This window comes from Amphiura filiformis, chromosome 11, assembly GCF_039555335.1.
Source record: "Amphiura filiformis chromosome 11, Afil_fr2py, whole genome shotgun sequence".
Taxonomy (NCBI): domain Eukaryota; kingdom Metazoa; phylum Echinodermata; class Ophiuroidea; order Amphilepidida; family Amphiuridae; genus Amphiura; species Amphiura filiformis.
The window spans coordinates 49,255,543-49,270,524 of NC_092638.1; the positions used below are offsets into that span (position 1 = coordinate 49,255,543).

Below are 14,982 nucleotides of genomic sequence, written 5' to 3' on the forward strand. Positions count from 1 at the left end.
TTTTGGTATAAATAGAACGTCCATATTTTTATCATTGACCCTGTGAAATATTACAGCTGAGCAAGGTTTGTTTGGATTTAGTGAGGCAAAATGTGTCATGGATTGATGGAATGAATCCGTTCATGTATTTGCGATAAATTTGTCATCACATTTTTGTGCAAAGTCAATTGTTAATAAAAATGGAAACATACAAACTCATTCTGAACTTGTGTTTGTTTTAGTTAAAATTTTCATCATCAGATTACGCTTCAAGAAGTGTAATCTTCCCAGTTTTTACATCCCAGATTGGTGATGCAAAAAAAAGAAACAAAATGTCCACTTTTTAATTTATAAGTAATCAACTGCTGAAAGTTTCATTTATTTTGCGGTGTAGTGAAATATTCTGGTGAACCACAGCTTGTCATTTTCATTGCTGAGAACACCAATGTTGCAACCAAAACCTTAAATAGCGTTCAACTGTTTGAATGATGCCCATTGAAGATGAATGCTTGAGGTTTTTGTCGCATTGTTGGTGTTTTCTGCAATTAAAAATCTAGTTTTGATTGACAAGAAATATTTCATACTAGTTGAAATGTTTGAAATGATTTTAGTGTAAAGTGTGGTACCAAGTTTTCTTATGTGGAAGGGGTAATCAAATTTGTTTCCAGTGTATATAGTTAAAACATACACGAACACATAAAAAACCCAAATAATCAAGTAGTGGGGAAAATTACATTGTACTCTGTATTTTGTAATAATCGCCTACATGTATGTAATGCGCAGACTTATTATCTGCTGATATGTGTTTACAACACTGATTATGATTGAATGTTCCAGGGTCATTCAGACTTAAATATGAGGTTCAAATTTTTTGGTTAAAGCATTTTAAGTATAAAACAAGAGCAAGAAGCAGGTACAAATGATTTTTGGTGTAATAAAAGGAAGTCAATTATGAATATGAATGGAAAATTGGAAATAAATTAAAAACTTCACACATAAATTGGTGCATGTCTGATTTTCTCTTAAAAGAAGTGTAACTTTGGTATCAAACATATTAAGGGCTAACGTAATATTCTCATGGTGTTACAGGTTCAAATTAAAGGATATTTATTTATTTATTGAAATTTCTATTTATCACAATATTGGTGCAGCCTGTCCCTGTGTGAGTGGTCGAGCTTTCGTTAGATGTGGCGAACTTATGAAGTGTCAAGATCTTGTTAGATGTGTCTCTGAAGTCTTGCAATAGCTTTGCCACTCACACAGGGACCAACTGCACCAGTACTTTGATAACCGACAGCATACTCATAAAAATACTCTCAACTTACTAGTCTTGTTATACTTAGTAAATAGTACATTTACATGAAGTGGATATATCATGTGGAGTAAAAGTGCCTTGATCAATATTAGACAATTAACCCATTTTTTGTTGGGACATATTGTATTTTTTTTTATGATAAACGTTACAGATACGGCTAATTAGCTCAATGACTGGAAAATGAATTCGTAATTTGGCGTAACATTGCTGACCCCACCTGCATTTTATAGTAGAATTTTGTCTTGAAATTTTAGTATGTTTTCAACTGTTACACATGTTTCTTATTTCAATTGTTGGGTCAAAATTATGCCAGGCGTTAAGTTTGAGTTTCCATACAAACATTTTGGCAACTTTTCCTTAAAAGGCAAACATTTGCCCTAGAAAATTTCAACATGTATTTATTGAATTCATGAAGACCAATGCAAATCATTTTAAAAGTATACAAATTATCGAAAAAAGAATGTTCAACTGAAGATATAAGCCTATGTGTTTGGTCAATGGACTTTACCCCACATGATACTTAAAACCGCAGATATTCTAATGTGCATTTGAATAGTTAAGATTCAGCATGATGAGGGTGGTGAATGTTAAATGTTTGGACAATTGAAGCGAGTGCTCTCAACATCTATCTGTAAGTATTCAGTACAGGTAAAATGGATCAATTGTTTTTAATCAGGGGTCGAATTACAGTTATGCATTGCAAGTCTGACAAACACATAGGCCAGTTTGAAGGACTTGCAACTTCATGATATTGACCTGTGGTCTTCTATGCTTAATTTTTTGCTAGCTAAAGTATCATACCTCATACATGGTGCATCATCAAGCCAACTGATATTGTTTCTGGGTTATTTGCAAGTGACTGCTATTTTGTTGACAACAGTTTACGGCCGACAACAAAATCAGTTGGCTTAATGATACACCATAGCTGTGGTGAGATATTGTAGGCAGCTAAAACACTCACTAGTCCAGAAGACCTGCGGTGGGGGATTTCACTAAGAGTTGCGATGCATTGAAAGTGCTAGACCCATCACAAAGTCTCAAATCCATGATAGTAACTCTTCCATTAGGAAAAGATAGTTACCATGGGTGTGGGCTTTCGATGTGTTTAGGATTTACGATGTTTTGTAAATATGCTATTCCAGTTTTAACCCACCCCCTATGGAAGACATCACATTATTGTTTCACACGGTGTGTAGATTTCAAATGGAGTCGCTCATTGAACCCCATTTGAAAATCATACTCCCTGTGTGGGAGATAAGGTCATGTCTACATGTAGCATAGGGGGCATGGGCTTCAAATGGAATAGCCCAATGTTAGTGAAATCCACCTCACATTGGATAGTTTGTTTTGTGCTTACAAAACCCATGTGTTGCAATCAAGCAAAAAAATGCAATGGAAGAAAAGTGTTCATCTAGGAGGGTCAGTCCATCTCAAATCACCTAATGGGTTGGCTGGTCACCCTCTCAGATTTTGTTTAAGGGCAGTGTAATGGGAGCGAACATGGACCTTTTAGAATATCATTATTTCTTAATTGTATGTCAAAAGTATATAAAACTATACATTTTTGGAAAGGAAATGAGTCAAGGAATCCCATGGTGACGTCAGATTTGTTCAAAAATCTCGAGTTTTTGAAAAAATCACAAAAATTCACTTTTTTACCCCAATTTTTTTGTGACAACTTAGAAAAAAATCCGTTCGGAGTAAAAAAAATTCAGTTAGCTTTTCATAAAGAAGAGACATGAACTTAGGGAAGGTTTTTTTATTTTTTTGAAATTAGTCTCTTTTTTCGAAATATTGAAAAAAACATGTGAAAAAAGCAATTTTGTCACTCTATTAAGCTAAAAATTGCACAGAATGGTGTATATTTTTGTTTAAAACAAATATTTTGAAAAAATGAGAAAACCTTCCCTAGGCTTTGATGTACTCTAAGCGATAGTGCAAAAAGTTTACCTTTTGCTTGCATATTTTTGAGTTATCTTGTCACAAAAATCGTGCAATATTGTCAAAAGTGAACTCTGAGAAATCGACGTTTTAGTAAAAAATGTCAAAATTATGCACAAAACGTCCTTATATTTTAAAACGGTAAGACTTTCACGCTTGTAAAAGCTGTATCTGGTGCATGGTCTAAATATGCATCTTTTTGCACCAATAAATCTATATGTCTGCTGTCAGTGCGCCAAAATTCAAAATAATTAAAAATCTAAGTGGCATTTTGACTGCAAATTTTTGTTTTGTTTACACCACATTTGCTGGCGTGAACAACAAACCGAATGCGCCTAGACTGCGTTGGACATACATAATCGCAGCGTAATCACAATATTTCGCATTTGCGCATTTCTGACTCATTATTTCCCGCCAATTTACTAAGCTGTCTTGAGCCATGTGACTTTTTAAAGTTGAAAAGAGTGAAACAAATCAAGCAAAAATACGAGTAAATATTAGCAAGTTGTATTTTATCAGTTTCAAGTGAAAGAATACATCTTAGTGTTGATAAATATCATGAAATCTCAAATTCGGGCGTGAACGGATGTGTCTTCCATTACTCTGGCCTTAAAATCACTTATATCATAGCCCTATGTGCCAAATAAACACATTTCAAACGGTAGGTCTCTACTCGTCGTCGTTTCCGAGAACCGGCCTATTAAAAATTGGGTTAGACCCCCTTTTTGCTCATGCGTGTCACGACATTAATTTTCTTCCGAGTTCAGACATCCATATCTTCCCCAAGGGGTAAGCTACGGGGCTACAAATTGGAATCTAGGGTGTAGAGACAAGGAGTATAGACCTACTGTTTGAAATGTGTTCATTTGGCGCATAGGGCTATGATATTTTAACAAAATCTGAGAGGGTGACCAGCCAACCTTTTGTGAAAACTAGGTGATTTGAGATGGACTGACCCAGGAAGCTTTAAAGCATTTTGGTAAGAAAGCAACAAAATAGGAACTGCTTTAGCTTGATGTTCTCACAAGTGTGCATGGGTATTGTGATTGGCCCTGGAGTGAAGATAAAAACTGCTGATACGACTAGATATTCACTGGACTTAATTCAATACTACCTTAACCATAATAATCTCTAAGTTTCCAGTGGCTGTCTGTGTGTAGATTTTGGGTTTATGGTATTATTTTTTGTGGTACATTACAAAGAAATATAACAACACATTGAAGTTTGATATTTGCAGTATTGTTTTAAAAGATTGACATTGAATCTCTATAATTTCTAATTTCAAGAAATATACTTATATCTCAGATATTTAAATTGACTTCATTCTTCATGTACTTGAAAATACAGAGCCTGCATCATGGGAGGGGAACAGCAAAAGTACTTTTTCCTTAAAATTTTTGTCCAATTTTTACAACACCGTCAATTTCAAAACTATTTCTTTGAAGAATTGCCAGGTTACATAATGAACAAAACCTTGTTTACAAAATGATTTTTCAAGTGAAGTTTTGATGCCAGAAAAAAGGATTTATATAGGACCGATCAAATTTTCTGTGAAAATGTTGAAGTATAGATGCATTTCTTGTTTGAAAGTATGGTAGTTTCAATGTCAATTCCGGAAGTGAAAGTTCATAAACATGTTTATTATGTTTAAAATGTTTAATTGAGTGAATCAATCATGTATAAATGTAGTTATTCAAATTCTATTGTGCAGGTATATGATTGGGACTTACAAAGCATTTTGTATTATGAGGTATTTTATGATAGCTGATTATGTGTTAACTCTCCACTGAATGTGTAAATCTGATTGAGGAGGAATATTTTGCAGTCAGAATTGGTTCTCTAGAGACAAATAAGTGCACAAGTGAAGAGGTGGAACTGCGGGAGGCTTGGTTACAATGAGTTTTAACAATATACCAGTTTTGCCTAACTGATTTACTTTTCTTATAAACCTGTTAGAAGTATCAGAATTTTGAAATGAAATATTGTTTAATTGCATATTTGCATTAGGGGTATTTGTGTTTACAAAGGGCTTATTTTTTCCATACCTTATTTCAAGAAATGTTTACTTTGCTACATGTGTACATGTAATAACTTGACATTATTTTTAATGGGACAATGGCTTTTTTCTTCCACAACTTCCAAATTGCTTATTTATTCCATTTGGTACACCAAAAAATACAAAAATACAGAATTTTCAAGTTTATTTACCCCTGGATTTCATTATTTTTCTTTCAAATTTGTTTATCTTGGTTCAAGAAAATCTTCAAAAGCTAGTACATCTGTATAAAAACATTAGAAGTTGTCAGCATTTTCTGATATGATCTTATTTATAGTATAATTTACATGGATGTAATTATAGGGAATCACTGCTTTACTTTATGTTTGACTGTGTGTGTTTGTACATTTTGTTAATATCTTAAGTTTAAAAAGCTTGTATTGTGATTTGAAATTTGTAGTTAATTTCTAAACATAAAAAATAAAATAACTAGTGATAGGTCATAAAATTTTACAGTATCATGAATAAAATGCTATATGATAAGCAATTATGCATTTTCATGTTTTATGTACTAAAAATCTATTCTTTTACTTTGAATTGATATTTATGTAAACATTTTGCACATTTTATTGAGTTTGTTTTGAAATTCTCATGTTGAAGTTATATTACAAAAAATAAAATTGGTGGTGGTGAAATATACTTGGCACCATTTTGTTGCATTTATTGCAAGTTATAGCCCAACAGCGAAACTCCGGGTCTCAACGTGGAGGACATCATTGCAGTATGAATGGAGCGCAGCATTGTTCAACAACTTGCAGAAAATTCCTAAATTTGCGGGTTACCTAGTTTATCTTGCGGTTATCAACTTACCATTTATAATTAAGTGCAAAGGAGTGTGTGAGATTTCATTTTAGCAGCAACAATACCAAATTTTCATTATGTGCATGTATGGGGACTTTTTAACTTGAAATTTATCCTTTACGTTTTCTCTTTGAAAAGTATTTTGGCCCACATAAACTTGTTACCGTACAGAGAAAGTGATTTGAGACCAACCAACCTTGAGTTATTTTACAGAAATTGATCATGTGTTTTGTGGTGCTATGTGTGTGTGGGAGTGCACATGCCCTTGATGGTTAAGAGATAAATACAGCGGTGCAAATTGATGAGGTTTTCAAACAATATCGACTCGAGTCTTTTTGAAACAGCCAACTTCTCAATTAATGCTTGAAGCCTTGAATATTATCAGATTGAAATGTTACAGTATGATGAATTTGAACAACCAGTTCCCAAAATTCAATATACATGTATATTTTGGAGGGGAAAACAAAACAAACAAACAAATTTTGTATGCGGCTATTTCTTTATTTCAAAACCAGCATTAGACTCCACTATCTGTTCAGCTTGGATGTTTTCATTATCCTAGTGTGTTGCAAAAAAAATAATAATATCATTAATAATCAAATGCATGTATAAGAGAAGGGAATGGACTGGAATACTTTAAGGAATAGAGTCTTTGATGTAAGATGGAAAGTTTGGAGTGAGAAAGTATGAGGAGCATGTAAGAATGAACAAGTATTAGAAAGCAACTGTGCGAGTAAGCTGAGAAGAAAGATTGACCAAACTATAGCAGATTTCAGCCAAGTTTTCACCTCGGAAATGCTGCATGCATTCCCTGTACAAGAGAACCAGTCATGCGATGCAACAATGTGAAGAAATGGGCTATTCCAGTTGACATCCATACACCCCCTATGGAAAATAAGACCTTAATCTCCCACACATGGGATGTAGAATTCAAATGAAGTCACCCATTCAGGTAACCCCATTTGAAATTCACATGCCTTGCGTTCAAAGATTTAAGGCCATGTCTTCTATAGGGGTGTGTGGAATGGTATAACCCTACGTACCAGTATCAGGTTTGTAGAATTAATACAGCCAAGTCATGTAAGACTGCTTTGGAAAGAACAATTTGAGAACTGAATTTGGAACCAGTTCACTAACAAGTAGAATATGAAATTTGTGCGAGTGCTTGATGGAGACTGGACCAAGTCATTGCATGGCGTAACTGCCATTGGATTGCTTGGACCAAGTGCTTTTTTAAAAAGTCACTTTAAAATTCCCTTAATACTGTAAAGCCAAGGACATTGGACATTTTGCTATTACATGTGATACATAACAACCGACAACATTTCAGAAAAGTCCGATACCCTTTTCTTTACACATTACAACACTCATTGTGTGGAAGGGAATTTTACATGCGACTGATATTGAAAAAAAGCATGTTTGTGCTCCAAACACTTTGACAGAATAAACAATAGGATCTTTTGTTTTTACTATCCTCTATTGTGTCATTGTGAAGAACCGATCACCCTAGATCTGAATCTGTTAATCATTGATCAGTTTGCTAAATATCCCAAAAATATGTCCTTGCACACATCCTACACTCCTTGAGAAATTAATTGGGACACACTTGTCAAGTAACTTTGACCCTGGTTTGACTGATGACAAATAGTTCAAACAAGTAAAACCAGTATAGTTGCTAAATGCCGTCATGAATTTTATAGTTTTATGGTAAAATATGATGCGACTAATTGCCATGAATCATAAAGCCTAAATGCTGATTTTGTATGGCAGTAATTACCGTACTGATGCGAGTATAGTCCCACCTTCGAGTAAAGTCCCACCCCCAAATTTTTGAAAAAATTTCAGAAATTAAAAAAAAAAAAGTTATTTATTTTTTCGGCTTTGGATTGTCCCTGGACCTAGACCTAAATGCTAGGATCATTCATGGTTGATTTAAAAAAAAAATGAATTTTGCACGGTATTTTGTGTTTTTAATATGAAAATTGATACTTTGTTTTCATGTCATACTCTATTAAGGGCTGGGGTATGAACGTTTGGACAGTATTTATTTTGGGACATTAGAGCACATCAGACATATCGAATTGCATTCTGAATACGAAGAATGTCATTCTGATATCAAATAATTTTGATTTTTGAAATTAGCAATTTAATACACATTTTATGGCAAATCATTAAAAATTGATATTTAACAGTACTTGAAGTAAACTTTATAAATCTGATGATTTATACTTAAAGTGGATGTAGGTGGGATGAAAAGCCGACGATCAATTGAAAATTTTGACCTTTCGTATTGAAGATATGGATTTTTTTCCCCCAAAACAAAAAAAAAAATTAGGTCTTTTTGGGGAAAAAATCCATATCTTCAATATGAAATGTCAAAATTTTCAATTCACCGTCGGCTTTTCCTTCCTGCTACATACACTTTAAGAATATATCATTAGATTTATATAATTTACTCGAGGACTGTTATATATCAAAAATTTGAAAAATATCAAATTTTTATAATTTGTCATAAAATTTGTATTATATTGTGATTTTCAAAAATGAAAATTATTTTATATCAGAAAGACATGCTTCGTATTCAGAATGCAATTCGATAGGTCTGAGGTGCTCTCATGCCCACAAAAAATACTGTCGAAACGCAATAAACGCTCATTTTAGATCCCTTAATGATATCAAAATGCATTCAAATTCAATGAAATTTTTGAAATTCGAGTGTAGTCCCACCCCAATTTTGAAAAATGTTCACCCAAAAGCGGGGTGGGACTAGATACTCAGCGTCAGTACGGTAATTGCTTCATTAGATTGGCAAATGAAGGATTTTCCCCAATTCAGATTAGGATCTCATCTGATGAAGCCAAACAAAATCCGAGCGATTGGAAGTGACGGATCAGGTTGGTTCTTCCCTACTCTATATGGAGGATAGGCAGGTCCAATATTTTGGGTAGTGGATATCGATTAATATAAAATGTTGGACCTGCCTTTCCTTCATGGCACAATAGAGGAAAGTAAAAACAAAATTTTGTATCGTTTATTCTCATTCTTAGTCAGTGGAATATTATTATGAAAATCTAAAATCAGTGAAATTTGTTTACAGCTTCATGTCTTCTGTTGTGAGTATTGCCTGCACATATTACGACTTTCAAGTTTTATTTGAACTTTGACGCAATATGTTCTGCGACGACACAGCCACTGTCGCGACAGCATGCAGGGACCAATCAAATTCAGCGCTTACAAGCTAAGTCACACCCACTGACTAAGAATGTGTAATAGAGTAAACTTGTCTGAAATCTGCTATAGTAATACACCGAAGATGGGCATATTTAAGCAAATAGGAAGGCAAAAATAAAGTCTTAAAATCGGACAAATGTCTACAATCGGATCTCTTCCTATATTCTTGTCCCGTCTTTTCCGGTTCACCTTGCTGTGTTATAGCTGTGATTTAAATTGCACTTCACAAGAGCCCATGGAAATAAATTGGCGGATGATAATTTGCGCATTATAAATCCCTGTATTTATTAATATTGAAGGCATCATGTAAAGTAATAGACTAATTTTATCTAATTAGTGCCCTTCCCGTAATAAGTGCCCATACAAAACAAAATAAAAGCCACTTCTCAATTCCTCTCTACGTATAAATTTAATTCTGTCAAATCTGTGAATGAACTTCAGACACTTTATTTTAAATATTCATTTTTGCCAATTGCAAATTTAGACTTTCCACCCACACAAAAAAAAAGAGAACAAAATGCAAAAAAAAAAATGAAACCTATTTGGTATTTCCCACATAACTAAACTGTTAATAAAAAGTAAATTTTGTTGGGATTTCATCCAAATCTAAATACTCAATAATGTTCAAACTTGCGCTTGTGTACATTCTGAAAAGTAAATATTTCGCATAATGTGCGAAGTACAATTGTCATTGTAGAATACGATATAGATCCGTCTTATTGGGCAAATGCCTGCTGGCTTTCAAAACCTATAAACATTAAGAAGAAATTAAACAAATGTAGTGGACTCTCAAAAGACGTAAGACTAGTAGGAGTCTGTCATGTTTGTGTGTCGCACATAATGGAGAGGAAAACAACATTCGAGTGATTGGACATCCAGGTATGTTGTCCTCTTTGCACTACTAAATTTTGGGTGTTCACTGATTCACACAGCAACCTGCATGGTGAAGGCGATGCACACTGGTTTAAGGTGTGCATGTTGCCTCGACGATAAGTGAGGGTGCGTCAGCGTACTAAAAAAATAGCGCGAGCGTACATGAAAGAGAGTTCGTTGACAAGTTGAGTGCTCTGTGTACACTCGGATGAGCGATGTCCCCAGACCTGAACGCTGCACCGGCATCACTTAAATTGCATACGCTTTAAGAGGGCACAGGCATGGCACATTCCAATCTATGTGTTATTAATCTATGTGTTATCAATCTATGATACACACTGACAGGTTGCTACATGCGCACATTGATCATGCTTAAGAGGATGGTGCAATTTCGTGTTATTTCCATTTAGGTAGAGTGACCTTGACCCCACTACCTACCTGTCCATTCCCTTTTGATACAGGAGCCAAAAATGTTCATTGGAAAGTCCCATAGACTACCATGTGAAAAAGTGGGTTGACTCACCTAGGACACATCTTTCACTTCAGCCCTAACATTCACAGGATCAATGAGAGAAATATAGGCCTTGCACTCCAACTTGGCCAAAAACCTTCAATGATTGATTTCCATGAGCCCAAAGATTACCAACTGAAAAGCACCATACGTAAAGTACGGTAAACCTGTTGACTTAGCAATGTACCTCCGGTATTTATCAGCAAGAATGTGCATTTTTGACACAACATATTATACACAGAAGCAACGCAAGCAGCAAGCACCCATACACTTTTAATCAACGTTTGCCAGGCGCTTCGCAACCTTCATGAAATAATCTTGAGTGTAGGGGGCCTACATTTAGTTGCCACTATGAGCGACACACAAACATGGCAGAGGCGATACTCTTTGATTCTATCTCATGAATCTCAAAACTGGCTTACACAATGAGTCATTGCATACGCCAGTTTTATTGCCAATTACCATCGGGAGGGAGCAAAGCAGCACAACCAGTACCATACCATATTGGGAATTTGTCGAAGATGCTTTTGGTGGGATAAGGTTAAAATTTATACAGGGCTCCCAATTTCAAAATTGCTCAGATTTTGTGAAAGACCACACAAAAATTTCCTTTGGTCAAAAGGATCCAGAAAAATACTGCTGTAATGCACTGTTCTGAAGTTGGTAAGGGAAAAGGTCAGGGTCAACTGATTCATCACTGTTTAGTATGCTTTAACCCTAACCGAACCAAACCTCGAAAAAGCTAAATTCACAAAGCATAGCGCAGGTATCCATTTGATACGATTGCGTCATCATGCAAACAAACATGGGCACAGAAAACTTGGCCGTCCAAGGTAGACCCCCTCCCATGGCAAGGTATCCTTGTGTGTGTGTGTCTGGCACCTGAGGCATCTGTGGTTCAAAACCGCACCAATGTTATTTCTTCCCTCATTTCTTTCCTCCCTCTTGCCAAAACAGCACCAATGGTTAATGTGATCTCAATTTAAAAGTCTTCTAAAAACAATCAAAATTTTGCAATTTCTGGGATGTTTTTTATTACCTGGGTAAAAAGTGAAAGCAGACAACCTCCTTTCACTGTCCTGTTTGAGATTAAAATAAGCCAAAATTGAGATTCTGTCAACACATAGCGCTCCTAGAGCACTAAGGTTGGAGTTAGTCCTACAGGATTTAGGGTTAGGCCTAAAAAAAAATTGTTTGATTGGCGTAACATGAAAGAAAATTAGGGTAGGTTGGTCGGAAAAAAAAAAAAAAAAAATTTTACACACATTTTAAGCTGAAAATCAAGATTTTTTTTTTTTTTTTTTTTAATCTTTTTAAAATTTTATTCATTTTTTTTTGCAAAAAAAATAAGAAAAAAAAAGTCTAGGGTCGGGTCTATTTTTAGGGTAGGTCGTGTTACGCCAATCAAACAATTTTTTTTTTAGGCCTTATGGTTGTTCTCCAAGTTATGCTAAATGTTGATGTCTCATTTTTTTGAGGGCATTTCAGGTTTTGTGGAGCCCAAAATTGACCTTGGGACTGTTTGCTTACGATTCAAGAAGCATCTTGGTTAGCAGTGCAGCTTTGTGCCCTCCCTCCCTAATAAGTGGTTTAGATCCCCCACATCGGTGTACAAATTAAGTGGTCATCCTGAAGCCCAGATTTGCTGGCGGATGACCAGAAATTCACTGCAGGTTATCCGTCGGATGCCCATGCTTTATAAAAAAATTTTTTAAATATTTTCCCTTTTGGAGTGTTACTTGACCAAGAGCTAATTGCTAGGATCATTCATGGTTGATTTTTAACAAAATGTGTTTTTAATATGCAAAGTTTACCCTAACAGCTTCCCATTGCCCCTGGGTGGGGTGAAGCAAGCGAGACAAAGCGCCTTGTCCAAGGGCGCAACACGGTGGCGTGACGGGGACTCGAACCCACGCACGTAAAGCAAGCTCTCAGATTATGAGTCCAAGGCCGTAACCACTGAGCCACCGTGCCCTCTGGAACATATTAGTTCCAATGACATGCCTATATCCAGAAACAATTGAGCTACAGCACCATTGGTGCTCTTGTTTTTCTTAATTTGCACACTCCCCCATACAAGAATCTGGTCTCTTCTAGTCGAATCTCTTCGAGTGGACTTGGGTTAAGAAAATTGGGGATCTGACAGTCGCTTTGAAACAGCAGTACTTGTTAACGCTATACAAGCCGCCACCCTGCCATCGTGTATCCTGGAACGCTACTGAGTGCCCGTCGCATATGTTCACATGATATTTGCGCATTCAAGCGTTGTGTGTACTGCATACGTGTTTGAGGATGACCATTGACTCGATGTTCGCCAGCATCCTCAAAGGCATCTTGTACATTGTAGCGTGCAAACAAGAACCAATATCTGAGGCGGAGCGCTGATGGACTTTATATACGGAAATAGCAAATACCACAAATGGAGGCCAATTGCAATGTGCATGTTTTTATGTACCACTAAATATTTCCTCACATTATACTTCATGATTTGATACAACATTTCTCTCACTTGCATTCAGGCCTGATTAGATTTAAATCGGTTTTCCGATTTTTTTTTTTTTTTTAAAAAAATAATTTTAAAATTTAAAAAAAAAATGTACATTTCTGGAAGTGGATCATGATATTTCATCATAAAAAGAGCAAGAAAATTTTTGTTAGTGGGGAAATTAAGGAAGTGTTAATTATAAACTTTTTAGGGGTTGCATGCATTAAAAATAAAAAACAATTTTAGAAAAAACCCATACAATTATATGCCTCAGAAACCCAGGAGCTTCGGGGGCGAACCCTCGACCCCAACCGGGCCATTGCCCCTGGACCCCAAACGGGCCCTTAAGCGGGCCCCTGGACCCCCCCGCCGTGAGGGGCGATACTATGATCGCTCTGGCTTCGCTCCCTCCGTTCGCCAACTTAAACCAAAACAGATTTGTTTTTTTAGGACCACAATCAGGCCTGCTTGCATTACAAAATATGGAGGACTAAGACAATCAGACCTGCAGCCAAAATATACCAAAAAGACATACAGGCACAGAGATAACGGACGCAAAGGTTTTCTTTTACAATTTGAAGATGTTAACAACAAATTAACAGGAATAAAGACATTTAATTTTACACAACATGAACAAACAAGAAAACACATGTTCACTAGCACACACACAATCACCATTCTTCTCACACTCAAAACTAACACTCATGCCAACATTATATTCATGTATACATTTGAGACATGCCACAATTGGACAATAAACAATTAAAATAATTTGGCAACCATGGAATTAAAACAGAAATTGTATAAAATGAGCGATCAAACCAGAGCGAATGCGTAAATTTAACAAATTTCAAAGGAAAGTTTCATATCAAGGAACTTACCCAATTTAGAATTCTTTGAATTTTCAGAGAGCAGATACATACAGTTTAAGTTACAATAATGTAAATTTAAAAAAAAACAAAAAAGAATCAGATTTAATGTAATTACTAAGCCAAGTTTCATTCTCATTTACCCCCAACATCTGATCAATTTACCAGTTATGATTATTGTGCATCAAACTTATGCAATCAAAATTGAGTGAAAATTAACCTTAGAATGGGGATTATAAAGGGCAATATGAATGGAATTTACACGTGAAGCTATTTTGCACATAACCCCCAATGTCAGAAAATCACTTTATTGCTTCAATTAGTTAAAAATATTCTTGTTTTTTCAAAAGAAAGAAAAAAAGAAAAAGATCAATCATTTAGTTTGAACTGTGAAAATATAAGTAGCAAATTAAATCAAATTTGAGATGGTAGCGGCCAACCCTTCTGATGTTGCATAATTCTGGTAGGTATGAACATCAGGCATGGGCATGTGTAATGAACTTGAATGGCATAAGCAGTAACAATGTCCGAGTTCAAATTAAACATTTTGAAAAATTGGGCACAGCAAAATATTATTTATGCAAACTAACTTGGTCATTGATGTAGTAATCCAGTATAATTTTTAATCATTGACTGCCCATAATCCCCATCTACAAGCCTCAAAATAGTTTCCTTTCAGGGACTGCATTTTGAACAATTGCCTCCTTTATTTAATTTTCGAGGGTTATTTTGGCATTTCCAGGGTGCCCTCTGCCCTTGTCTATTTTTAGGTCGGGACTGATGCTGGAAGCTAAATGTAGAATCATGCCCATGCCTAATGATTGTGACCAATATGTGTTATCATTGATAAATGCACCTGTTCATGAACCAAATGATTGAATTGTACATGTTGCTTTGCATAACCCATGCCATTTCTTGAAA

General features: G+C 35.4%; 1 protein-coding gene across 1 annotated transcript in view; it reads left to right on the forward strand.

Annotated features, from left to right (window-relative positions):
• Positions 1-14,982, forward strand: part of LOC140163739 (uncharacterized) — a 51,423-nt gene that overhangs the window by 21,574 nt on the left and 14,867 nt on the right.